The sequence below is a fragment of the Littorina saxatilis genome, linkage group LG1 (genome assembly GCF_037325665.1).
Source record: "Littorina saxatilis isolate snail1 linkage group LG1, US_GU_Lsax_2.0, whole genome shotgun sequence".
NCBI lineage: Eukaryota > Metazoa > Mollusca > Gastropoda > Littorinimorpha > Littorinidae > Littorina > Littorina saxatilis.
The window spans coordinates 25,432,710-25,459,465 of record NC_090245.1 but is presented as its reverse complement, the minus strand read 5'-3'; the positions used below and the strand labels follow the sequence as shown (position 1 = coordinate 25,459,465).

The 26,756-nt window shown below is 42.1% G+C and overlaps 1 protein-coding gene and 3 long non-coding RNA genes across 4 annotated transcripts in view; 3 read left to right on the top strand and 1 right to left on the bottom strand.

Moving 5' to 3' along the window:
- Positions 1 to 26,756, bottom strand: part of LOC138965619 (uncharacterized) — a 498,821-nt gene that overhangs the window by 28,808 nt on the left and 443,257 nt on the right. The gene's annotated exons all lie outside the window — the stretch shown is intronic.
- The window catches only part of LOC138965511 (uncharacterized), a 422,657-nt gene that overhangs the window by 59,258 nt on the left and 336,643 nt on the right, over positions 1 to 26,756 (top strand). The window lies entirely within an intron of this gene.
- Positions 3,669 to 5,212, top strand: LOC138965402 (uncharacterized). Its single transcript, XR_011455442.1, has 2 exons — positions 3,669 to 4,147; positions 4,200 to 5,212. It is a non-coding gene; the product is annotated as an uncharacterized lncRNA (long non-coding RNA).
- Positions 9,921 to 11,936, top strand: LOC138965390 (uncharacterized). The gene is made up of 2 exons (XR_011455436.1): positions 9,921 to 10,852; positions 10,905 to 11,936. It is a non-coding gene; the product is annotated as an uncharacterized lncRNA (long non-coding RNA).

Here is a 26,756-nt window from a genome sequence, read left to right as displayed (position 1 = left end):
AATGACAGATTTTGTTGATATACATTTTTTTTAAGACACCCCATATAATATTGTTTGACAATCTCTTTCAACATAGTTTACGAATCACCAATGTGTATACAAACGCAAATAACCCACAGGTCAATAAATTACTTTCCAGAGAGAGAGAGAGAGAGAGAGAGAGAGAGAGAGAGAGAGAGAGAGAGAGAGAGAGAGAGAGAGAGAGAGAGAGAGAGAGAGAGAGAGAGAGAGAGAGAGAGATATTAAAACTAGAAAATGTGTGCTATATAAAACAAGGATAATCACTGTCAAATCTTTGCTTGTACCTGCGCTATATACACAACCTGTTTTATTTCATTTATTTATTTTTATTTATTTTTTTTTGTTTTTTTTTGGGGGGGATGTTTTGTGATGAGGGTTTTTTCAAAGCCTTTACTGCTTTAGTCATTGAATCCACCCGACTTCGATTTATTGTTCAGTGATGGGTAATTGTGTGACCAACTATGTAAGTTAGTGATTGTTCTGGCTTCATACAATGACATTGCATTAATTTTATAAGTGTATGTGTGTGTGTTTCAGGCAAAAGCTGATATTACAGTCCTAGTTGTATGCAGTACCTCTGCTTCTTCGTTCAGGAATCAAAGTATACAATCTAAACCGATTATTATGTTCAATAATGTTCAGCTTACCATCCCGAAGAAGGCAGTAACGTGCCGAGATATTGATTATAGATATTAACGTACCTAACCTGGTTACTGGTGTGTTTTCTTTTTATTTCAATAATGTAAATGTGTGACAACTTGCAGGGTACTTGATGTTCAGAGCAATTTTTCTGGCAAAAGACCTTTTATGGATCAAAGAAAACTTTTGTCGTGGTGGACAAGTCAATCAATTTGGTTGATAAATAATTTGTGCTGCATTTTCCCTGGTTCCAAAACGTAGTATGTATTACCACATGTTCTTACCTGTCATTGGCATCACATGATTCTCTGCAAGCAGTCTTTTGTGGAAATACGTCATTTAACACTTGCACTTATAGTAGGGCTGATGGGGTCTATGTCGACCAAAAGAGTGGGATTCTCTGTAGGTCGAGTTCCTGTAGGTGGATTCCCTGTATACCTAAGACTTTAAAATTGGCAATCTAGTATACAGGGAATCCCACAGGGTGCAGTTTTTCAATAAAACTTGCAAACCATACTCGAATTTCTAAGAAATATCAAAAAAAGATCGAAAAACATCAAATTCTAACGATGTCGCTAAGCATCACGTGACTTTCATTGATATTAGCAAAACGCTACAGGAACTACACCCTGTGGTATTCCCTGTATACAAGATTGCCAATTTTAAAGTCTTAGGTATACAGAGAATCCACCTACAGGAACTCGACCTACAGTGAATCCCATTCTTTTGGTCGACATAGACCCCATCAGCTATAGTAGGTGGCTGTGGAACGGTAGACATGCAACGACAACGAACAACAAAAGACAAAGTGTGGAGTACACTCATTTTTCTTAACATACGCTAAGTTTCTTTGAGAATGCTCCAAGTGAAAACCAGGGGTTCCTAGGCCTGATATCACAATTAAACAGCTTCTCAGAATCAGGAGGGGAAAAACGAGATGTCGTGACAAGAACAGACAGCAGCAGCAGCAACAACAACATTGCTAAATCGTCGCTTTAACAAAATTTCATGTTTAGTATCGCAGACAAAGCACGGCTACTGATCCGACCAAAGCCACACTTCATTGTTATGGCCAGCTTGTTAACGTGAGCATTGTGTATGTTTTACATAGAATTGAATGTGTTTGTCGTTGTGTCTGTCATCTATCCTAGTCGTTTGATTTAGAATAAAGCAAACTTATTACAATGACGATTTTCTTCGGTTTTTGATGAAGGATTGGCATCAAGACTTTTCCTATTTTCCAACTCTGCCACCATACACTGGCCGTTCACGTCTGCATGTCGACCACATGGTGTGTGATCAGATTTTTCGGACATGTTCACAATGCTTACATGACCACCAAATGGAAAATCAGTTGGTATTTGTTATGTTTTTGTGTAAGCACAATCTTCATACAAGTAAACAGAAACAGTTTTGTTGCAAACAGAGCCTTCATAAGAAAAAATGCTTCTAAGTCAAAATACATACCCCCTTTTTCGTATTGCGTAAAATATACCCATAAATTCTGGACATCAAATTTTTATTTTTTTTCACAACAATGAAACCAAACTTTGGCATATGTTTTAGCAATATATTCACAATAAAACCTATGAGTTTGAAGGCTGCATCTTGTTTTGTTTATTTTTGAGAATTTTTTTGCAAACCCATGCAAATGGCCAGTTTCTGGGGAGAGACTGGGGAGATAATGGCCAGTATAGAAAGAGTTAATAAGTAAACTAATGTCAGAAGTAGGTATTTACCTTGTTTGCCTTCGCGTTCTTGATAGTCCGCCGCAGCATTTGTATCACTTCCCTTGACATTCAAAACGCCAATGTATTTCTGAAAGGAAAATAAAGATATTGACCGAAACATCACACAAGTGGTATATCATGCTAGGTTTTGTTTACAGTGCCTGTTCTACGACCACATCTGATTGTAATTTAAATAAAGAAAAACTGTATCCATTTATTACTTCTCTATTTGTGTGTGTTTGTGTGTGTGCAGGGGCGGATCACATCATTTTTAAGGGGGAGTTTCCAAATTTCTTTTAGGGACAATTTGACGACGCGAAGCGTTTAGTTGAAGACGCGAAGCGTTCAACCTCCTTGGGGGCGGGGGGGGGGGGGGGGGGGGGGGTCCGACAAATGTTGATAAAAACAAGGAAAATGGATCAATCTGAGCCAAGAAACATCCCCTAATACACCTTCCAAAAAAGTAAATATATTAAGAAGAAAAATTTGAATCACAAGGACAATTGATCGATCTGGCGCAACCTGAGCAAACTAATTAGCCAACTTCTTTCCAAAATCGTCACTTAGAATACAAAGGCCGGCTCCTAAGTGGTCCGGAAACCCCGGAACCCCCCTCCGGATCCGCCCAGTGTGTGTGTGTGTGTGTGTGTGTGTGTGTGTGTGTGTGTGTGTGTGACCGATGACCTTCTCTAAATTCTAATCGTTGCGTTTGCATGGTAATAAAGTTTTAATACTGGATATGCCCATGAAAAAATATCATTTCTTGTTCATGTCATTGTGTGTGTGTGGCCAGGACCGTGACTTCTGCTTGCCTCAATGTCTTCAGAAAAGACACAAAATGCCAGCAGGCGTATGTTCTTGGAGCACTCAGTATGCCGTCATCTGCAAACAAATAAATACAAATTATTCAATTGTGTAAATAAAGAACAATCATTTTAATATTACAACAACAAATTTATATAACTGTAGTCTTCACCAGAGACATCCACTACACTATCTTTAAATAAAACTGCCGTAAAAAATTGAAATACTATAAAACTTACCCCCACTCAGATCTATTTGGGATTATTCAAGTTTCAACCATGTAACGATGCCGGTTTGGACAGATCTGCTAGTTTGCCGCTGAAACTGAAATCAAAGGCGATCTTCAGAACTATTTCTAATCTTGTATTTGTGATTAATATAAAATACTGATCTTCCCAATAGAAGCTGATGTGTATACACATGACCAGGACAAGGTATTTTGTTACAGGGCATTTACGCAGACGTCGCAGTGTGCTTGCCCTTGAGTAGCTGTAAGATTTTGTGATGGCTTATATAAATTCTGGAGGATGTAATTTTGGTGCTATAAAGAACCGACGCGCTCACAAAACAAAACGAACACTAGAATTGGAACATTAATTAAAGTTTATTGTGAATATGTCGATGTCATAGTAATTCGGAATCAGCTCATAATATCAATATATAAAAGGCTAAACATAAATCTATGGAGAGGCTAAGTAACCTATATAGGAGCGTGGCGGAAAAACTAATCTAAGTTTAGAAAGCGAATTAAAGCTAAAATGTGAAGTAGAAAGAACTAGCTTAGTGAGAGTGCAGAACAGTAGAGTGTGAAGCGTGGAGCATGGAGCGAGAAGCGCGGAGCGGTGAGCGAGAAGCGCGGAGCGGTGGAAACTGATAGAAAAGAAAAAACTAAACTTAGAATTCGAAACATCAAACTAAACATCAAAGGTGTCCTAAAAACATAAACATCAAAGGTGTCCTAAAAACATAAACATCAAAGGTGTCCTAAAAACATAAACATCAAAGATGGACGACAAAATGGCGGCCGAAACAAGATGGCGGCAAATCAATAAAAAATCACCAAGACAAAAATATGTTAGAAAAACCCTACATAGAATAAACGTAGGACACAGAAACGGAAAGAAGACAAAGAAACGGACAGAAGACACAGAGACGGAAAGAAGACAAAGAAACGGACAGAAGACACAGAGACGGAAAGAAGACACAGAAACGGACAGAAGACAAAGAAACGGACAGAAGACACAGAAACGGACAGAAGACACAGAAACGGACAGAAGACACAGAAACGGACAGAAGACACAGAAACGGACAGAAGACAAAGAAACGGACAGAAAGTCATAACAAACAAAGATTCAAAACGAAAATTACACGAATTCGGTTAATAAAAGAAACATAGTCAGAAATGGATACTCGCCTTTGACAGCATCAATAATCTAAAACAGACTCAAGGCGAGCAACTGAACCTGAACTACAAAATAACTTAAAACAAAACTGGAGGCTGGCAGAAAACACTGGGCCCCGGAACAGAGCAAAAAAATCTATCTATCCTAAAACATCTTGTTCCGTGAACGGCTTCCCAGTAAGTGACAACGAATACAGGCTATCCACCACAGAGGTGAACTAAAAGTTACTACGCGTTACTACGGTTTTACTGTTGCAAAGCATGCGTCCCGTGCTATCCGGGGAAAATCTCCAGAGGCTAGCATGGTCCAGCGTGAGCCATACAGGCACATGAAAACAATATCAGAAAAACGTTACAATATTTAACGTCAGTAAAACAAAAACAAAGGTCGTACCAGGACGCTCATACTTAATAAAGAAAACTAGAAGATAAAGAGCAAGCTAGACCCGCACACGAACCTACAGAGGTGGCTGCAAAATGGGAACAAATAGGGGCAAAAGTAAGATAAGATAATAAAAGTGAAAGAACAAAAAGGGGAAGCCACCACCACGGAAAGTCGCATGCGAGTCAAGCTAGAAGCAAGACTAAAAAACACAAGCAAAACAAAAAGAATCTAGATACACAGAAGGCTCCTTAGCAGGGGCATTCACATTCCCCCCTCGAAGACATCTTAGTCTTTACAAAAGTCGACATAAAAAATCAACAAAAATCATCGAATACATACGTGGTTCAAAAACAAAATCCGAAACATTACAGAATCCTTTGGCATTATCCAAAACGTAGCTGTTCGAAACGCACTCTCATACGTGGTTCAAAATACAAAAATCCGAAACGTTACAGAATCCTTTTGGCATTATCCAAAACGTAGCTGTTCGAAACGCACTCTCTATGAGTCTCAATCTAAAAAATCACACGTGTTCTTTCAACAAATGTAACATCATATTTCGTCGGTCCGTCACTGTCAACATATCGTGTCAACATTATTCTTACACCTTTACATAACCCGCAACTCAGTATGAAAGACTGTAGTCGCAACCTACAAAATACAAAAGAAAAACATCTTCAGTCGTCTTAATCATAAGCACAGGCATCCGCACGCGGGAAGGACTAAACAAACCGATTCATTAAGCGCTTGCCTCTGTCAAGAGCTTTCGTTCCAAAATGCGGAACCAAAAACATATATACAAATGGAGAGAAATCACAAAGTCACAAAAAATATTTGCATTAAGACGAAATTTTCTCCCCAAATCAAAACAGCGCCACCTGTCAAAAAAGGCGAACGGATTACGTCAGACCAAAACATGCACAAACGGTCTGTCGAAACAGTAACGTTCACTGGAAAAGTCATTGAGTGTCCGGGTCTGCCTTCACCAGCACGGTCAGCTTAGCGATGGGGCGCCAGTAGTAGAAAGTGGAATGGCTCGTCTTCGAGGTGACCTTGACAGTCTTCAGCTTGCAGGTTCGCACGAGTCCATCGTCGCTGGGGCGAACCTCCGTCACGAGTCCAAGAGGCCAATCTGCTCTGCATACGGCTTCGTCACGTAGCACGACGACATCTCCGACAGCAACGTTTCGTTTGGGAAGAAGCCACTCTCTTCTTCGTCGTGGTCGTCTTCGTTGTGGTTTTCTTTGTACTAGTCTTCTTTGTACTGGTCTTCTTCGTCGTGGTCTTCTTCGTCGTTGTCTTCTTCGTCGTTGTCTTCTTCGTTGTGGTCTTCTTCGTACTGGTCTTCTTCGTAGTAGTCTTCTTCGTAGTGGTCTTCTCAAAATCCTTTCCATGGCATGGAGGGGGTCGGAGATGCTGGGTTCAGCGAGTGTCGTGCGATATACGGAAGCGACTGATTCACTTTCGTACTCGCTGAGACAATGTTCTGTTAAAGACACGTGCATCACGTCATGGACAGACTGTTTTGGCGACACTTGTCCCAGTATCGTCCAACCCAACGGTGTGAGAACGGCGTATGGGTCTCCCTTGATGACTCTCTCTGGCATGAATAGCTCTGCATGATCGTAGCCAATCAACAACCCGGGAGTGCAGCCTTCGAGCAACGGGGGAATCTCGCTGGCAATATGACTCAAATGCTTGATGTTACGAGCGGATTTTGATGTTGGTATGTTCTCAGTGTCATTGGTGAGATGGTCCGTCGTGTAGAGCGTTTTCAGGTTGTGGGAAACATTGGAGTTGAGGGCCTTAACACACAATCCGGTCACTCTCTGACATTCGATATGAGTGTTCTGAGAAGTCATAGTGTTCAGCCTCAATGACGCTGGCTCAGAATGAGTGTTCAGCTTGTCACTCAAAGATTCAGTAACGAAGGAGATGCAAGACATGGTGTCAAGCAGCGCGTATGTCGTATGCTCTACCGTGGGATTCTCTTTCGTCGAAACTCTGACCGGAACAATCATGGTAGCTCTGACTGGTCTGTCTGACTTGTTGGTCGTCGCGAATGCTGATCCAGAGGCAGAAACACGGGCATCTTGACTGATACAGACAAACCTTGAAGAATTTGGCGGTCCCTGGGCATTCCGTTGCTGATTGGGAATCTTCTTCCTGTAGCTAGGCGCTCCATGCAGCATAGTGAGATGTGGGCCTTGGCACTTGTCGCATATCGCCCTGGTAGTGCAGTCTACACTTCTATGGTCAGTCTTTCTGGCACAGGAGAAGCACAAGGACATTTCGTACATGAAGTGTTTCCTGTCCTCAACGGGAATCTCATCGAACCTCTGGCATCTGAGTAGAGGATGAGAAGAAGAGCTGGTCGGAAAACGAACGGTACAAAAGGGACAGACTTCGTCGCAGTTCGTACTCAGGACAGTTTTAGCGTGGTGCTGACATCTGTCACACTCTTGACATGCAGATGTAGTAGAACAATCCGTACTGTACGATGTTTTCTTGGGGACTGCTGAACTGGCGGTCTGTGAGGTGGAAGAGGCGGCAGATTTGCTGGAGGAGAAAAGGGGCTCGCAAAGGATGTCTGCCTCTGTCTTGATGAAAGCTGACAGCTCCTCGAAGGTAGGGTAGCGTTTCTTCTCGTTCTTGGTCTTGTTTACTTTCCGCACCCAGTTTCTCACCAACCAATCTGGAAGCTTGGTCATGAGTGTCTTGTGATAGGCTGGGTCTTCAAGATTCTGTAGCTGGCCTATCACTCGGCTCGCCACAAGGCATTGTCCAAGAAAGTCCGAGAAGGCGCGGAGGGCTTGTCCATCTTTGGGTTTGATTACCGGCCATGCATCTAGTTTCTCTCGGAAGGCTCTGGCAACGACGAAAGAACTGCCGAACCTTTCCTCCAACGTCTGAAGGGCCTGCTGATAGGCCTGGGCATCCCTGATCAGAAAGAGTCCCTTGACCGCATCCTTCGCCGGACCGTCCAAGTACTTCTCCAAGTAGAGGAGCTTTTCCTCTGCAGAAACGCCCTGCCGCTCAATCAAAAGAGTGAATGAGGACCTCCAGAGAGGGTACGTCAAAGGATCTCCTGAAAACGTAGTGGGCTCCTGCGTCGGTAACCTGTTGATCAGGAGAGCCTCAGCTAGAGTACGAGCTAGGGCAGAACCCTCGGAGAGCGCTGGCTGGCCTTGCATCTGAGGAAGGTACGCATCTTGCCCGTAGTAGACGTCTGAAGGGCTCGTGACCGGAGCCTCTTGAAAACCATGCTGTGTGTAGTCAGTGTCAGGAGCAAAGCTTGCAGCGTGGTCATATTGCTGCGTTTGCATGGGAGGATGCATGACAGAAGGCCCATATGCAAAGCTTGGCACATAGGTCGGAGACTCTCGGGAGGTCATGGCAGGAAAAGGACCAGGGAAAGGCCCGGGAAAAGGTCTCGCTGATGGATTGAGGGATTTGTGAGGGAAACGGGAAGGCGCGTAGATCTGGCGAGGACGATCTTCGTGGCTTGGAATCTCAGCTTTGACAAACTGAGGCCGAAAGGAGGTCGCGAATTGGCCTCCGACTCTTGTCGTCATCGTGGTGGCTGTAGTCATCGTCGTAGTGGTAGGAGCCGTGGCTGTGACCGCTGCTGGAAGTGGGTGAAAAGCGGAGACAGGTTGAGCAAGGGTCCTGGAGATGCCTCGAAGAGTGTCGCGGATATCCTCGGCGGCCGACTGGAGATGCGAAGGGGCATAAGCCCTGACCTCCGTGGGCTTCTGAAGTGGCGGGAGTCCAGGCTTGGCTGCCGCAGGCTGATGTTGCGCAGAGACGAGGGTGTTGGTTCCCGGCTGGTGACGCGGGCGTGCGTAGGTGTCGGCTGTCGCAGGCTTATGTGTATGATTTAGCTGTGTGTGCCTATCATACCCTACCGCCACATCTCCTATGCTCTCTGTGTGTGTACCTACATGCAGGGTGTTGTGCGAACCTAGGTACCTATCAATGGGGCTGTCACGAGGTAGTTGGGGCATGAATCTTTCTCTAGCCCTTTGCTGGTCTTCTATGTCAGTTTTAAGGATCTTAAAAACGTCATGCTCTTCTTGCATCTTGCCTTCTCTCTCCACCCTCTCTAGTGCAGCCTTAATTTCCGTTTCTTTTTTCTTCAAAGCTAACCTTTCATCTTGAGCTTCTCTCTCTAAACGAGCACACTCTCTTCGCATCTCTGCATTCTTCTCAGCAGCCAAAGCTTTAGACCTAGAAGCCTTCTCCTCTAAAAGCAAAAGAGTCTCTTCTTGTCTGGCCCTTTCATCTGCGACCATTTGCTGGGACCTAAATCTCGCTGCGCTAACCGCCAAAGCAGCATCTAGAGAAACCTCTCTAGCACCTCCAGAAGCGACTGTGGAAGTCAAGTCCGAGCTGGAGGCGTACGGGTCTAACTTGGGAAAGAGACTGCGGTATTGTTCTTTGAGCGTCTCCGTTTGCATGTGCATATCGCTCAGATCCTCTTCTATAGCAACATCACTTTCAGCCACTTGACAAAGCCTCGAGTTCGCTACATTCAGCTCATCTAGGCGCTCACAGAGGGTTATTTTATGAGCTTTAAGGGCTCTTCTTTTGTCTGGTGTTTCCCTAAAGGCTGTGCACAACTCGCTGATCGTATTCTTATGAGCTCGGCTTATGGCCCAGTACTTGTCTGCCAGTTCCCTCACCTCAGCATTAAGTCTAGCCCTAACAATGGCGGGGCCTCTTTCTTCTCTACTTCGTTGAGCGAGATGCTCTGCACTTGCAGCCTGTTGGGAGGGCTCAGTTCCTAAACCTTCCTGTGTAGGAGAATGTTCAGCTTGAGAGGGAAAGTTATCTGAATTCAAAGTGTCTTGGGTCTGAGTGGGTTCAGCTAGAGACTCTCCCTGAGCGCCATCACGGTCGCCTTCATACTTACGACTATCAGTGTCCAAAGCAAAATGTTCATCCCTTTCTAACTTCAAAGTGTAAGGGGATAGCTCGGCACTCTCATGAGAAGGTAATTTCTCATCCATACTTTAAGTCAAGTGAAAACGTAGAGGTTAACAAAGACTTGCGAAATATAGAGAAACAAAATTCAAAACGGCACACCTCGGGTCACTCACTAGAGGGGAAGAAAAATACGAAGTACGAAGTGTGCAATGCTATGGTCAACAAACCTAAAATAATGCCTAAGTTGCTCTGCTCTGGGCCCGACAAAAATAAATTAAAATATTGTTCGCTAGATACGAAACACAGTTCCTTTAAGACAAAAGGTTCATGATCTCTTCACAAGATCCGTAAGGATAAGAAGTTCAAAAGTCAGTGGCCCTAATCACAGGCCTACAAAAGTTCATAAAGTTCTTTGTCGAAAACAATCCAAAATGTTCCAAAAAATATCATAGTTTCCACTGTGCTTGCCCTTGAGTAGCTGTAAGATTTTGTGATGGCTTATATAAATTCTGGAGGATGTAATTTTGGTGCTATAAAGAACCGACGCGCTCACAAAACAAAACGAACACTAGAATTGGAACATTAATTAAAGTTTATTGTGAATATGTCGATGTCATAGTAATTCGGAATCAGCTCATAATATCAATATATAAAAGGCTAAACATAAATCTATGGAGAGGCTAAGTAACCTATATAGGAGCGTGGCGGAAAAACTAATCTAAGTTTAGAAAGCGAATTAAAGCTAAAATGTGAAGTAGAAAGAACTAGCTTAGTGAGAGTGCAGAACAGTAGAGTGTGAAGCGTGGAGCATGGAGCGAGAAGCGCGGAGCGGTGAGCGAGAAGCGCGGAGCGGTGGAAACTGATAGAAAAGAAAAAACTAAACTTAGAATTCGAAACATCAAACTAAACATCAAAGGTGTCCTAAAAACATAAACATCAAAGGTGTCCTAAAAACATAAACATCAAAGGTGTCCTAAAAACATAAACATCAAAGATGGACGACAAAATGGCGGCCGAAACAAGATGGCGGCAAATCAATAAAAAATCACCAAGACAAAAATATGTTAGAAAAACCCTACATAGAATAAACGTAGGACACAGAAACGGAAAGAAGACAAAGAAACGGACAGAAGACACAGAGACGGAAAGAAGACAAAGAAACGGACAGAAGACACAGAGACGGAAAGAAGACACAGAAACGGACAGAAGACAAAGAAACGGACAGAAGACACAGAAACGGACAGAAGACACAGAAACGGACAGAAGACACAGAAACGGACAGAAGACACAGAAACGGACAGAAGACACAGAAACGGACAGAAGACAAAGAAACGGACAGAAAGTCATAACAAACAAAGATTCAAAACGAAAATTACACGAATTCGGTAAATAAAAGAAACATAGTCAGAAATGGATACTCGCCTTTGACAGCATCAATAATCTAAAACAGACTCAAGGCGAGCAACTGAACCTGAACTACAAAATAACTTAAAACAAAACTGGAGGCTGGCAGAAAACACTGGGCCCCGGAACAGAGCAAAAAAATCTATCTATCCTAAAACATCTTGTTCCGTGAACGGCTTCCCAGTAAGTGACAACGAATACAGGCTATCCACCACAGAGGTGAACTAAAAGTTACTACGCGTTACTACGGTTTTACTGTTGCAAAGCATGCGTCCCGTGCTATCCGGGGAAAATCTCCAGAGGCTAGCATGGTCCAGCGTGAGCCATACAGGCACATGAAAACAATATCAGAAAAACGTTACAATATTTAACGTCAGTAAAACAAAAACAAAGGTCGTACCAGGACGCTCATACTTAATAAAGAAAACTAGAAGATAAAGAGCAAGCTAGACCCGCACACGAACCTACAGAGGTGGCTGCAAAATGGGAACAAATAGGGGCAAAAGTAAGATAAGATAATAAAAGTGAAAGAACAAAAAGGGGAAGCCACCACCACGGAAAGTCGCATGCGAGTCAAGCTAGAAGCAAGACTAAAAAACACAAGCAAAACAAAAAGAATCTAGATACACAGAAGGCTCCTTAGCAGGGGCATTCACACGCAGTTCAAAATATCGTTTTAGATCTGATTTTGTACAGCAGCCTGTGTGATTCAGAATCGTCTGCCCTTTTTCGGTTTAACATTTTATGGACGATTCCTATGAGACTGCTCAATCATAACTGATGACAAATTCAGAAACAGATGATGGTTTCAAGTAGGCTACAGTAATGATTCGTTAAAAATGTCAAGCCACTCGTCGATCATTCACACTCAAAGAACCCAAGCCAAATCTGCTCTGGTTCCGAGCAGCTTTTTCCAACTGAGACCCTAATTGTTACGCATCTGCCGCGAAAAGATAGACCACAAACAAGCGGCACTGTACCATGCTTTCGTTTATGTTGCTAAACAGATTAAAGGCAGAGTAAGCCTCCCGTAAACCATCACAGATACGGTCAGGCTTTTACACACAGTACAAACACCATTTCATTTAAACACTCACCAATTGAGAACATCCTAGGTGCCCTCCGTAAAGAGCGAACAATTTTCAAAGAATTTATTTTTGCGTGGTTTATCTTACCCCTGAGCCATCGTGAACCCGTGTGATCCAGTTTTCCCTTTTCACAATGCAGTCGTCATAGTTAGTCATTTGAATGCGACTCGACGTGAGCTTATCTACAATAGCACGGTTTTTTTATGCACGAAACAACGGCTGTGGTTCACAAGAACTCTAGCGATGGCTTTTGACTGTTGAGAGGAACGGCGATTTGCACTGATAAACCGGCCGTCGTCTGCTACGACCCTTGCGTGACCCTGCTTCCGGTCTTTTCTTTTTTTAAACTTTGCACAACTTCGAATTGTTCTGATCTTGTCTTGATGAAAAACGAATTCTTTTATGATTAAAGAATGTTTGTGTAACAAACTGTCAATTTATTATTTAGATTTTAAAAGTTAGGTCTAGCGCAAAAACGAGGCGCCGTTGTTGTTAACGGAACAAGTCTACGAAAATAAATTCTTTGAAAATGTCTCACGCTCGACAGAAAGCAGCCAGGATGTTCCCGTTCGGTGAGCGTTCAAATGGAAGTATGCTTGTACTGTATTTAGACGCTCGGGGAGCTCTGTGATGGTTTACGGGAGGCTTACTGTGCCTTTAAATGTGCATTGTAAATGTGCTTACAGCAAAGAAATGCATCCTTACTTACCACAAAAATACTGGTACCACATTCATCGCACTTGTGTCTTCTTACCAAAACCTATCGATATGTTTGTTTACGATATATTGGTAATTACTAACCGTTAACTATTTTTCAAAAATCTGAAATGACTTTTAAGAATCAAAGAAAGATTCGCTAAAACGGTTGACTTCAGAAAATAAGCAATATTTTTCTGAACCATGAAATAAAAATCGAAAACTCCGTTTGATCTTTTATTTTGGTAGATTGATGACAACAGCCGGAACTGAAAGTACCAGAACCAAAAATTAAGGGCATTAATCAGGTAAACTAAGAAGATTGTCGTTCCTGGCGCGCACTTCACATGTCCGTCAAACAGTGTCCGAGTGAGAGAATTTTTTTTTTTTCGCAGTTCGACAGTATATGAGGCCCTTCTTCATATCAAAGTGTAAAGGTTGGTGAACGATGTTTTTCCTTTTTGCTTGTTTAGTTACACTTTAAGAAGGCTGGTGCAGATACTAGCCTTCGACAAGGACAACGCTGGCTTCAACGCGAAAGCGTTTTTAAAGGCCAACATCCAAAAGAATTTTTCTCCTGGAGCGACCTAAACTTGAACCCGTCGCTCTTCTTGCATGTCTGTTTACTTCGTGTTGCACGCAAAAATTGCGCGACTTCCTTGCCGCGTGGATTGACGAAGCTGTTTTATTCTCGTGACTGAAAACACTGCAGTGCGTGCAGTTTTATTCTGTGGGTTCGACAGATCGGTCCAGTAGTTTGGTCTCAATCGCTCTACACACACGCGCACACACACACACACATACACACACTGGCACACACACACACACTCACACACACACAGGCACACACTAGCACACACACACACACACACACGCACACACACACACACCCGCTCGGCTTTTTGTCCCCTCTGCCTCACTGATTTGGTTTTGTGTTTATTTCGTCATTATTTTGTTAGTGAAATAACATTGCTTCAATGCCGAAGCAAAAAACATCATTATTGGTTGTAATTTGCTACCAATTTTAAAACCCGAATATCGTATTACATAGTAATTTTGACAGCAGTTCAAATGTGTACATTTACCAGTTCCATTCAGCAGACTTTCAGGTCTTTGTGACTGATTTCTGGCCAGGAATTCATCACGCTTTCTGTTGTTCATTCGTTTCCTGTGACATTGATCAGCAAACCAGCAAAGTGTGTGTGTGTGTGTGTGTGTGTGTGCCTTTGGTTATATCGGTTTTTGTTGTTGTTGATGAGTACGTAACAAAATGTAGTCAGTATAATTATATACGTTTGCACCATACCTCATCTCCCGTGAAATATCAACAGAGTTCGAAGTTTCAGTTTGTCAATCTGTATAGTATGATTTGTTTTCAAATACGTTTTGTCTTTCTTTCCTTGTCCTGGTTTGTTTACAGATCATCGTCATTTTTTAATCTCGGAAGATCTAACTAGTGTTCTGAGCATCGCCTAAGTAGACATCAACAAGCATGTACATACTTGAATGATCTTGCCGTTGTCTATCTTTTGCGATATCATGTCCATTTCCACATCGCAACATTATTGAATATTTGTACCAGTTTCAATTTGTCTGATAGATGTTGAATGACACAGAAATAAAACGATTTCTTCGTGAACTTCAATTTAATATATCAGGTGTACGATACATCTACACAGTTGTGTGTGTGTGTGTGTGTGTGTGTGTGTGTGTGTGTGTGTGTGTGTGTGTGTGTGTGTGTGTGTGTGTGTGTGTGTGTGAGTGTGTGTGTGTGTGTGTGTGTGTGTGTTCTTGAACATAACTACACCCATGTGTTTATGAGTTACATAATTATATATATGCGTTCAGTCAGTCTGCATGTTTCCTTTCACAAAATAAGACACAACATCAAAAATGAATACAGATTTGATCTGCAAGGAGGAAATATCAAACCAACCCACACCCCAAACCTAAAGCAGCTCATGACAAACTTTTGGTACACACTTTGCAAAATAATACTCTAATTTCTAACCAGCTGCATTACACGCTGCCAACAGATAGAGAACAAGTAGCGTAAGGCGAAATTACAACATTTAGTTAATCTGTCGAACCCACAGAATACAAGAAACTAAGTCCATCTCACGATGAACACGAGCCGAAATCATATGCACTCGACTTATGAAATAGAAAGAAATCAAATACGACGAAGAGAAGAAAAAGTTTGAAAGTACCATTGAACTTCCATGTCGGCGTGTGGCTGAGTTTAAAATAGGAATGTTGTTGCAATCTGTTAGGCACTTTCCCTTTTGACAGGTAGTTTTTGCATGTACAGTAAAACACGGCCTTTTTTTTACAAATCCTAAAGACTGTCGGAAACTTCGCATGCTCTCTTGTGAACGCCATGTGAAACATTGATTCTGAAACAAAAATCTATGGCATGAATGACAATGGAAAGACGGTCTCCCCATGATTCCAAGTTCATAATGACAGTTATAAAGTCCTGAATTAAAAAAATCTGTAGATGAAGTAAAATCATTTGAATGTTGGCTTGTTGAAACTTCATAACAAACAGCCACCTCGTCTATATCATTATCTGAAAGAATGCCAACTTCCTTTGAAACACCAACATTTGTATGGAAAACTTCTGTTTCTGTCATCTTTGATTTCATTTGACAACTTGGACTGATGGCATCTTCCAGAGATATATCCATTACTTTCAACTTGCGCCTCTTTGTATTCCTGTAAGCCTGCCACTTATTTATAAAAAGAAACGTTGGATACTTTTACCAAACAGTTAGTAAAATGCACGATTTACCTGTATTCGTCTTTAAATTCTGCAAGACTGAAGCGAAAGAGGTCTGTCGCAGTTGTGTCGTCAGTTTGTTGTGTACATTTCAGGGCCGGACTACCGGGGGGGTTATGGGGGTTGCGCAACCCCCCCCCCCCCCCCTAGCCTAAACATGTACCTTACTTATTTAATTTTTTTTTATTATTGCTTATTTTATGCCGTTTCATGCAAGGAGCGACCATTTTCCTATCTCAGAATATGACCTACCCGTCAGCTTCAGGGGGCTTCGCCCCCTGACCCCCACAACGAGGGGGGGGGGGTTCTAGGGTTTCCGGACCCCCCCCCCCCCCCCCAGCCAAAAAATAAAAATATTGAATGAGGTATGCATTTCTTTATTTTACATTGAGTTTCAATTTTTGGGGTATTAATCAGTGACAAAATCTGCTGCCTGAAACTGGTAATGATCATCCTCAGAATGCACCAGATTGCACCATTTTGCATCCTTTTTTTCAAAATTTTCCGGGGGGGCATGCCCCCGGACCCCCCTAGCAAGCTTCGCGCCGTCACACCCATATCTTCACAATATACTTTTGAAAAAAACCAGTCATAAAATGAACTGATCCGCCCCTGCCGCCAGGGGGAACATCCCCCTGGGCCACCACTGGCAACCCCCACCCCCCCCTCCTCTTCGCCTAGTCCGGCCCTGCATTTACACACGCACAACGAACAACACATGCACAGGCCCGGGGGAAGCTCTCCTTTCTTATGTCCGACGATAGACGTATACATGTAGTTTACATGTTTATTAGTCATCTATTTGATAGATTACGTGTATGATATGACGGAGAGTCGCATCGGTTTGATGCCGTGAACCCAACCGTGGCTGTGGCTGTCGTTTGAAGTAGCCTACTTCTTTATAAAGATTCATTTACATTCTACTTCTGACCAAGGCATGTTTGGTACCTACTGAATCCTTGTTGCGTGTAGTTTTACGTGGCACGTTGCCCAAAGTTGTATTCTTGAGGAGCATAAAATAAAACGTGTTACAAAGTTATCTCAAAACTCTGCAGTGACTGCTCGCGCAGCAGTGTTTTCAGTCACGAGAATAAAATAGCTTCGTCAATCCACGCGGCAAGGAAGTCGCTCGATTTTTGCGTGCAGAATAGCGACGGGTTCAAGTTTAGGTCGCTCCAGGAGAAAAATTCTTTTGGATGTTGGCCTTTAAGGACTGTAAGCTAAAGGTAGGGTCGGGCGTTTGGAGGACGTTTGTCAGCTCACTGAGTGTGTCAGCTAGTACAACTGATCTATATATAGATGTGGAGACGAGAGATCTTCATTTCGTGGTTTCTTTGAAGTTCTTTCTGATTAATTTGGAGTCGTATGGCAGAGATCGAAAGGACCCCTGGCTGTACGAGCGTATAAGCCTCTTTGCGCTCAGATCAGACGGTGGTTTCTAAAAAAAAGGAGAGCTTTGAAGATAATAGTTGTGTCGTCTCACCAAATCCTGTGACTCAGTGTTAGGTAGTGGTGGTGGTGGTGGTGGGGAGGGGGGGGGGTTGAGTGGGACTTTGATGTGTGATTCCTGATTTCCAAATGTTCAACATTTTCTTTAGCCGCATTATTTTAGTTATTCATGAGTGGGTGGGTGGAGGGGATGGGCTAGTTCTAACCATGCATTAGATTATAAAATTGTATTCTGTGTAGACCCTTCCACCAGCATCTTAGACCACTCTTTGTACATTTTCTTTTAATAGATGATTGTCATTTGTTTTACCTCATGTCTGCCCTGCGTGTGATGGTGTGATCGTGACTGCTGTAGTGTGGGCGCGTGTGTGTTGGTGTGTATGTCAGTGTGTGTGTGGGCGTGTGTGTCAGTGTGTGTGTGGGTGTGTGTGTGTGCGTGATTTTACCAACACAACGCGAAATTCCTTGTGCTTTAAATGTTTTTTAATGTCACTTGGCTCAATAAATACTGTATTCTGTATTATGTATTCTGTCTGAGCTGTGTAAAAACCAATGAGGTTAAGGGGTTGAGTATACCGTAATTGTCTGTTAGAAGTAAATAGTTTTCAAAGAGTACTAAGTCAATGCACTAAGGGATTGTTTTGTTACGTCCATGACATATCTGCCCTCTCTTGATTCTGCGATTTTGTTTTGATTTTGTTTATTAATGTATACATATACATTGTTTTTTTCTATCACGTAATTGTCTTTCAGAACTGGAATAAGGGAAGGGCCCTTAATCTGGACCTCCTCTTGTTCTGACAAACTAACGGTGCTAGAGCACTTAAAACACGTCCATTCGCTGCTTTAACCCTTTCTGGGTAGCTTGCACATGTCAAAATAGTCGCAGATGCACAAACCACAAACCCGTTGGGCTTTTTCCATGTTTTACACGTTTGGCAGCGTTCACTCTAAATTTGACGCTTAAAACGGATTAGTTTCTGTCCACAGACAAAGCTGCTGACACAGACACACACGTAGAGGTTACATGCCGAGTCTCAGTGATTATTAAAAATAATGGTCGAAGTTGGCGGATCATGAAAAATGCGAGCTTCAGCGAGCTTTTTCATGACCGCGAACTGAGACCATTATTTTTAATAATCACTGAGACGAGGTGTGTAACCTCTTTATTCCTCCTTTCTTCAGTTATTCAAAGAAAACAGGAGTTTTTGTGCGAAAGTTTGATCGAATCCGAATCACTCAACCAGTCTACCTGCGCAGGCAATCGATTAATGCGCGGTTGTATAGTTCCGTGCAAATCATTCCATTCTGTTAACACTTCTTGTCAGTTTCCCTGTTTTGGACTAAAATCAAGTACACAGATATGCTGTTATTCTGCTGTGGCGGAAAAGGCAGATATTGTGTGTTCTGTTTATGTTTTAGTATCGCTTAGGATAATGTTCTTTCGTCAAATGGGACTAGCAGACGAACTTTTGCACCCGTGTTCCAACGTTAATTACTGTATGAAGTTCAGTTTTCTGGGGAAAATAGTGTATGAAACCGCTTTATGTTGTTTAAATTGATGAGATGTGTGCATTTGGTTGCGTGTGATCTGTTTATAAAATTAAATAATGTTGAAAACTGACAGTCGGATTGCAGTCAGTGTTATCGAAGAAACTGAGTGAAAAGAAGGGGAACTACTCTTGTCGCTAGACAAAGTATGAGTTACTTGCGTTGGGAATTTGCTTGTGATGAACGTTTGTGCACGGCAGACCTGGATTCAGAAAACAACCGAACTCATGGATTTTATATGGAGATTCATGTGTTCAAGCCTGTAGTTGTTAATTTAAATGCGGTATGTTTGTATTGTTTGCTCCAGAGATGTATACTTCGTACGTATAGAGCGTTCGTAACTTTTCAGTCGCAAAAGTAGTACCGAAACAGAACAGCTTCTCAACACCTTGCACTATACTATCGAGGATTCAGGCTGTTGCTGGCTCGTTATTTGTTTGGTTGCTGGGTCATTATCTAAAAATAACTAGCTCTGCAAGTTTACAGAGGTAAAAAAGCAGAGGGGGGAATAAATTGCTATATATGACATGTATTAAATTGTAGCAGTGTCTGGCCCGAGTTTCTGGGGCAAACAACATATACTCAAAGTATGTGTGTGTCCTCAGGTAAGGACAACCTTCAACAAATGGAACAAAAGAGAAGATAAAGACTGGTTTTAGTCATTCATTAAGATGATGTCTGAAAATAATGTACAACTAGCCCTCGAGCTTTCAAAACAAGATACCAGTCTCCTTTACGTGAAAGTTTATAATTTCATTTATTCTCTCTCTGTTTTTGATCAGTTTCTTTACTTTCCTGTTGTGCTTCAAATAATGTTCTTATGAATGTTTATCAACGCTAATTTGCTTTAATTAGTCCAAACGGTTAACTAAGGAAAGAACAACTGCCAAACACAAAATGAAACTTCTTCGCAAGAAAACAAGCATAAGAATAGTTATTAGCATAAAACAACAAGTCGCATGAAGCGATATAAAAACATTTAGTCAAGTTGTCGGCATCAAATAACAGATTAAAACCTAAAAACCCGCATCGCCGAGACTATACCAAGATAGTCTCGACTAACCATCCCTAAAGACCGAGACGGGTTACGCTCGTCTCCGCGTAGCGTGCGAACGCAGTACTTACTTCCTATTTAATTGAATAATTTTAGGCGTTCAAATTTAACTATTGACGTCACAATGTTTGCATAACAGAAAACTGTTGCAACCGGAAGGCTTTTCAATATTTGAATCTTAAATGCTAATCTTCGTCGCTCGGCGTCCCCTTTGGTTAGAGAGAGCCGGACGTATTTCGTTGCATTAGATTGACTGAATGCATGGGTGTAATCACGCCTCAGGCATCTAATGTTCGTGAGAGCCATAAAAGCGTCCTATGAATGAGGGGACAGGAACTATTATTTTGCACAATTGGTCGTTAGTTTATTGTGGCATGATTTACAGTCAAAAAGAGTCCCTGGCGGTACTGCCATTTTGCACGCATCCTGGGTTATGGCCGATGCTACATCAAACTAACCAATCTGCATTTTCTTATTAATTTTCGCCAATGCGTTGAACCACGTTGTGCTGGCTGCTCTCAAAAGTGTCGCTCTGTCTGTCTGTCATTGTGTCTGCTATTCTGTCTGTCTGTCCGTCTGTCGTATTGATTCTGTATGTCTCTGTGTATGTATGTGTGTTGTTTGAAATGGGAGAATCTTACTGTATCGAAGAACAGCGCAAAACAAGTCTCAGGCGGTCACAAACGTCTTACACAATTCCAAAATGTTAACTTCCTTATGCGTAGTGCGACTAAAATTGACCCAAAGGCATTGATCACCAGAGAGAGATTGAAACAGTCGGGTGAACAAATCACTGAAGCATTAAACTCTTCAAGATTGCTTGGTACTTCATTTCGTCTGCAGCCTCTCCACAAAACAAGATGGAGGCTTTCGGTATAACAGTCTGCTGGCCAGATTATAGCTTGTTTTTCAGGACAATATGTCAAAGACATTTGGAAGGTACTCTCGCCCCCTCTCTTCATGACTTACAGAGTTTACTCCTCGTCAGTCTTTTTGTGCACGATTAACTTCTTCTGGGTTCAAATTGTGTTCGGGTTTCCGAGGCTGTAATTAAACATATCACCCTGATACCGTTAGGCCAAACACAAAATCGGGTCGGTAGGTCGGCTTTTTCTTTATTTTTTATTTTTAGTCTTGGTAGGGTTCGCAAAATGTGCCGGAGGTTTTTGTTTGTTTTGTTTTTTAAATTTGAGAAATGAAAAAAGTGTTAGGGTCGGCAAGAAGAAAAATGGTCGGTCGGGTTACCCTAAACCAACATATATTTTTGTTTGGCCTTATCAGACGACAGTAAACTTGTCGTTGCTCTAATAGACAGAACATAAAGACGTACGCACACATATATATTAGCTGTTTGAGATAGACGACTCGTCTGCTAGAAATTTACCGCATTCTGTGCTGAGCTTTGTGCTTCTCCAAACAAAGTTTACCCTGCATGGTCGGGATCATGGCATTGACGATCGTGGCGGTAATCGTTGTCGTCGACGTTGTTGTTGCTGCTGCTGCTGCTGTTGTTGTTGTTGTTGTTGTTGTTGTTGTTGTTGTTAATGTTGTTGATGATGATGATGATGATGATGATGACGACGATGATGATGATGATGATGATAATGATGATGACGACGATGACGATGACGATGACGATGAAATGACATATTTCAAACAGAACAGAAGGAACACTTTTAACATCCAAAATAAAACCTAAACCCCAAAATTGGTTCCACGTTCGTGATCGATCGGCCCTAGGCTTTGAGACAAAACAAACCATTCCCCCAAAATTATCGCGTTCCACAGTGCGCTTAACCGACCTCATTATTTTCTCCTTTGCCGAGAGTTATTTAGTTTGTCACAAGGCTGTTCTATTTTCGCAAAAAGCAAACATTTTGTTCTGCACAAACACACGAAGTTTTTTGCAACAGCTGTTTGTCTGGAAACGACAGACTGGCGTGATGATCATTAAGAAAAAAGCGTCACAAGGTCGATTTTTCTCCCTTGTTGATCAGTTCTCTTTTTGCAGGTCACTGGGTCGTTTAGGTCATCTCTGAAAACCAGTGTCCATTGACGTCACGGTCTACACCTGAACGGAGCACAGTAAATCCAAATTGAACATACTTTTGGAACCTCGTTTCACTAAACAAAGTTGCGTCTGCTTTGTTTGGTGTTTGTTTCTAGCCGACTGTTTGGTAGATTGCATTAGTTGGGTAATGGGGTGAGCGGGTAAGTCGTTACCGTAGAAACATGGGTCGTTCTTGTCGTCCAAGTTGTCGTCAACTGGTGGTGCTCTTGTTCCAATAACGTTTGGAGTTATTTCATTTTGAAATGTACAATACGTAACGATATATATGTCTGCAGCGTATGTATACACGTTTAAAAGTACACCCCTTCCCGTGTAAATCATTTGGCTAACCTTCTGAGACCTGTTCAGGCTTTTACACGGGATAAGAACATGTTCCAATGTATAGCCATGCACAAACAAAATGTGTACTTTTTGTCCAGATTGCAATTGTTTTTAAGAATTTATTTCACAGATTGCCACTGACGCAGAAGGGGTCTAAGTTGACCAAACGTAGGTGCGTTCCATGCAGGCGGACTTCCTGTAGGCGTTTTACCTGTATACAGCTAGGGAGTGGACCTGGGTGAATTTTCTCTATGAGAAAACGACACTGCTCAATCTCAATTCATCTCAGCGCTGCTTACCTTGTGACATCCAAAATGCGGTTCGACAGAAGGACTTGTTGGTCTCGTTTCTTCATTTAGATTTGCAAGACTGAATCGAAGCTCTATGGAGAAAAAAAAGGATCGACAAGTATAAAATACCACCGACTTGGCTAATCATCACGTGACTCTCAGCAAAATCGGCGAAACGCTGCAGGAAATGCACCAGGATGCATTCCCTCTATACAGGAAACACGCCTACTGAAAGTGCAACTACAGGGAATGCACCTACTTTTTGTCGATATAGATTCCTTCTGTGCAATGGCCTAGCGGTTAAGACGTCGGTCTTCCGTGTCTAAAGTTCGGAGTTTGAATCCCAGCTGCGGATAAGGGTGAGGATTTTTTCGATCCTCCCAGGTCCACCTATGTGCAGACCTGCGGGTGCCTTATGTTCCTTCCTGTGAACATGCAGGTACGAGTCCAAGTACGCACAGTAAATCACATCCTGTTATCCATGTCAGAGTTTAATGGGTTCTAGAAACAACCACACACAACGCATCCAGTGAAAGCGGAATGTGGCTGCCTGAATGGTTTAGAAAAATTGTCATACACGAAAATGCGGTTCGCACAAAACAAGAGAATACGGTGGTGTTCTGGCCCATGAACGCAGAAGGAGGACAATTGCAACTAGTGTCCGTTGAACAATTTCACACACACACACACACACACACACACACACCCACACACACACACACACACACACACACACACACACGCGCGCGCGCATAGATGGGGAAAGTGTGAGAGAGTGAGAGAGTGAGAGAGAGAGAGAGAGAGAGAGAGAGAGAGAGAGAGAGAGAGAGGGAGAGAGAGAGAGAGAGAGAGAGAGAGAGAGAGAGAGAGAGAGAGAGAGAGAGAGAGAGAGAGAGAGTAATACAGATGGACAGACAAATACATTGACAATTAGATAGACGGAGGAGGAAAGAGACGAAGACAGAAAAAGGAGGTTATACTCTCTGTCAAAAACACAGTTCCACTTTGTCAAATCACGAGTACCGTCTTACAGAGTTGACACGGGAAAACTCGCGATCTTGGCGTGTGCTTCAATTCGACGTTTTTCTTTTCTTCGCCCAGCAAAGAAGTGACTGGCAGGTCCCATATTAGTTCGTACAGCCTTTGACAAGCGTTGGTGCTTATACAGAGTTCTCCCAGTTTTAAATCTTGCCCGAAGAATGAATGCCGTTTCAGCGGCATAAATCTAATCGTTGCAACGGATGTGTATCGGTTACTATTCAAAGACGTCGTTTTACAACACTCGTGGTCCTCTGTAGACAATATCAAAGTGAAGGGAGAAACAAGATGTTGTTCAATAATGCCCGGGGCCCGGTAGCTCAGTTGGTAGAGCACTGGACTTGTGATCGGAAGGTCGCAGGTTCGTATTCGGGCCGGGACGGACACGGGTCACCTTTATGTGCAGACTCAGAGACGGAAGCCAAGTCCCACCCCCGTGTCACCACAATGGCACGTAAAAGACCTTGGTCATTCTGCCATAAGTGCAGGTGGCTGACTATACCTAAACACGCAGACACCTGGGTAGCGCGACTCCGTTGCTGCTAGCTTTCCACTGGGAGGGAGCGACCCGAATTTCCCAGCGATGGGACAATAAAGTAATAACAAGTCGCGTAAGGCGAAAATACAACATTCAGTCAAGTAGCTGTCGAACTCACAGAATGAAACTGAACGCAACGCAACGCAGCAAGACCGTATACTCGTAGCATCGTCACTCCACCGCCCGTGGCAAAGGCAGTGCCAGTGGAATTGACAAGAAGAGCGGGGTATTTGTTGCGCTGAGAAGGATAGCACGCTTTTCTGTAGCTCTCTTCGTTTTAACTTTCTGAGCGTGTTTTTAATCCAAACATATCATATCTATATGTTTTTGGAATCAGGAACCGACAAGGAATAAGATGAAAGTGTTTTTAAATTGATTTCGAAAAAAAATATTGATAATAATTTTTTTATATTTAATTTTCAGAGCTTGTTGTTAATCCAAATATAACATATTTATATGTTTTTGGAATCAGCAAATAATGGAGAATAAGATGAACGTAAATTTGGATCGTTTTATAAAAAACATATTTTTTTTTACAATTTTGACTAAATGTAAAAATAAAAATGAAAATGAAATTTTTTTATTAATAATGCGTTTAAAATGATGAACTTGACCTTACTTACCTAGAAAAACTTAACTGCTTGTGAAAGAAGACAATTCGTGCATGCTGCACTGTTAAAAAGAGAAGTATCAAGATTGCCTGGTAACTCTTGAAGGCATGAAAAGTACAATTAACCGTCCTTATCTTTGGGCAAAAACAAATCGGGATTGTTTTTACTTATCTGGTATTTTCGTTTCACAGAATCTGGTACGGATCAGGTGCACACGGAAAATACTAAATAACGATTCATAATCAATCAGTTAATTCGTAAAAGTTTGTATCGTCTTCGCTCGGTGAATCTTCCGTTAAGTATTCGTGCGCTATGAACTTGCAAGGTGAAGCCTTCACGCCGACTTTTAATCCTCTTAAATAAGGCTCTAGCGAATTTGGTGTGGGCATTATAGTTTTCTTAACACATCCCCGAGAGGAGGATAATACTTTAGGGCGGTCGTTAACCGAATATCAATACCACTAAAACCTTTGTTGACCGGGTAAAGCTTAGCAGACACTTAACACTTTCCCCTCGGGGTCATTCCCTCACCTCCAGTGCGCGTTACGTGTTTTATGACATGCAATGTTCCGGACATAAAATAAAACAAAGAGGAGTTAAGTGGAAGACGTTTAGAAAACTGTTGTGCTCACTGTCTCAGATCTGTGAAGGCCTGGGATAAAGCCATCCCTCCACTTGGCCACAACCAACAGTCTGAATGCTTCATGTGCAGTGCGAATTATTTGTCTTGTGAATTAAGTTGTTGGAAAGGCACTATTGACATATTTACGAAAGAAAATAACGTTATTTTGCAGGTACAGGGTGACCCAAAAAACAGAGTACCCAAACAAAACGTCATAAATTGAAGGAAAAATAAGCAATCTTCATAAAATTTATTTACACACCCAAGTCGCCTCTGCATGATTTGCACAGAAAATTTTAGCGTTCTAGCTTGTCTTTCAGGAAAGTTATGCTCATTCTACAGAACATGCTCCAAATGGCCTCCGCGCCGCTGCAGGCAAACTTGAACTCGCCGCGCAAAGTTTTCAATCACCCGCACACACTCCTGTTGCGAGATTCCGCGAATGGTTGTTGTGATGGCTCTCTTGAGTTCTGTGATTGTCTGTGGGTTGTTCCTGTAGACGTTGTCTTTCAGGAACCCCCAAAGATAGAAATCTGGGGGATTTAAATCCGGGGGAGGCCATTTGGAGCATGTTCTGTGGAATGAGCATAACTTTCCTGAAAGACAAGCTAGAGCGCTAAAATTTTCTGTGCAAATCATGCAGAGGCTACTTGTGTGTAAATAACTTTTATGAAGATTGCTTTATTTTTGTTTAATGTATGACGTTTTGTTTGGGTACTCTTTTTTTTTGGGTCACCCTGTACAACAATAACAATAACAACACTTTATTGTCCATTAAAATGTTACATAAAAATGGAAAATGTTCTTCGGCACACCCTGCCTCCCTGTAAACGATTATAACTTGTGTACTTGTTTTGTCTCATTGTTGTATGGAACGCAACTCTTCTACGTCCAATGTAATCCCAACCACCAGTCTGTTACCACTGATGTATGATCCACTTGTCAACCGATAGATGTTATTCATTGACATGTTTGTGATTACACGTTAAATAATGTTATGTTGTCGTAGTATTTTGATTGTACAACGCTTTGAGCAGGGTTAAACCCGGGATACATGCGCTATATAAATATTATGCATTATTATTATTATTATTATTATTATTTAAGTTATTGAGACATCCCAGTGCACTAAGGGATTTATAGAGCAAATCGAGAAAATTCATTATTGAACGAAGCGCATAGCGCTGAGTTCAATAATTATTTTCGAGATTTGCTCTATAAATCCCTTAGTGCACTGGGATTGTTTCAATAACGATATTGTCGGTACCGCCAGAGAAAAAAGAAGATACAACACGCACATTTTGCTACGCGCATTTGAATAGGCATAACTG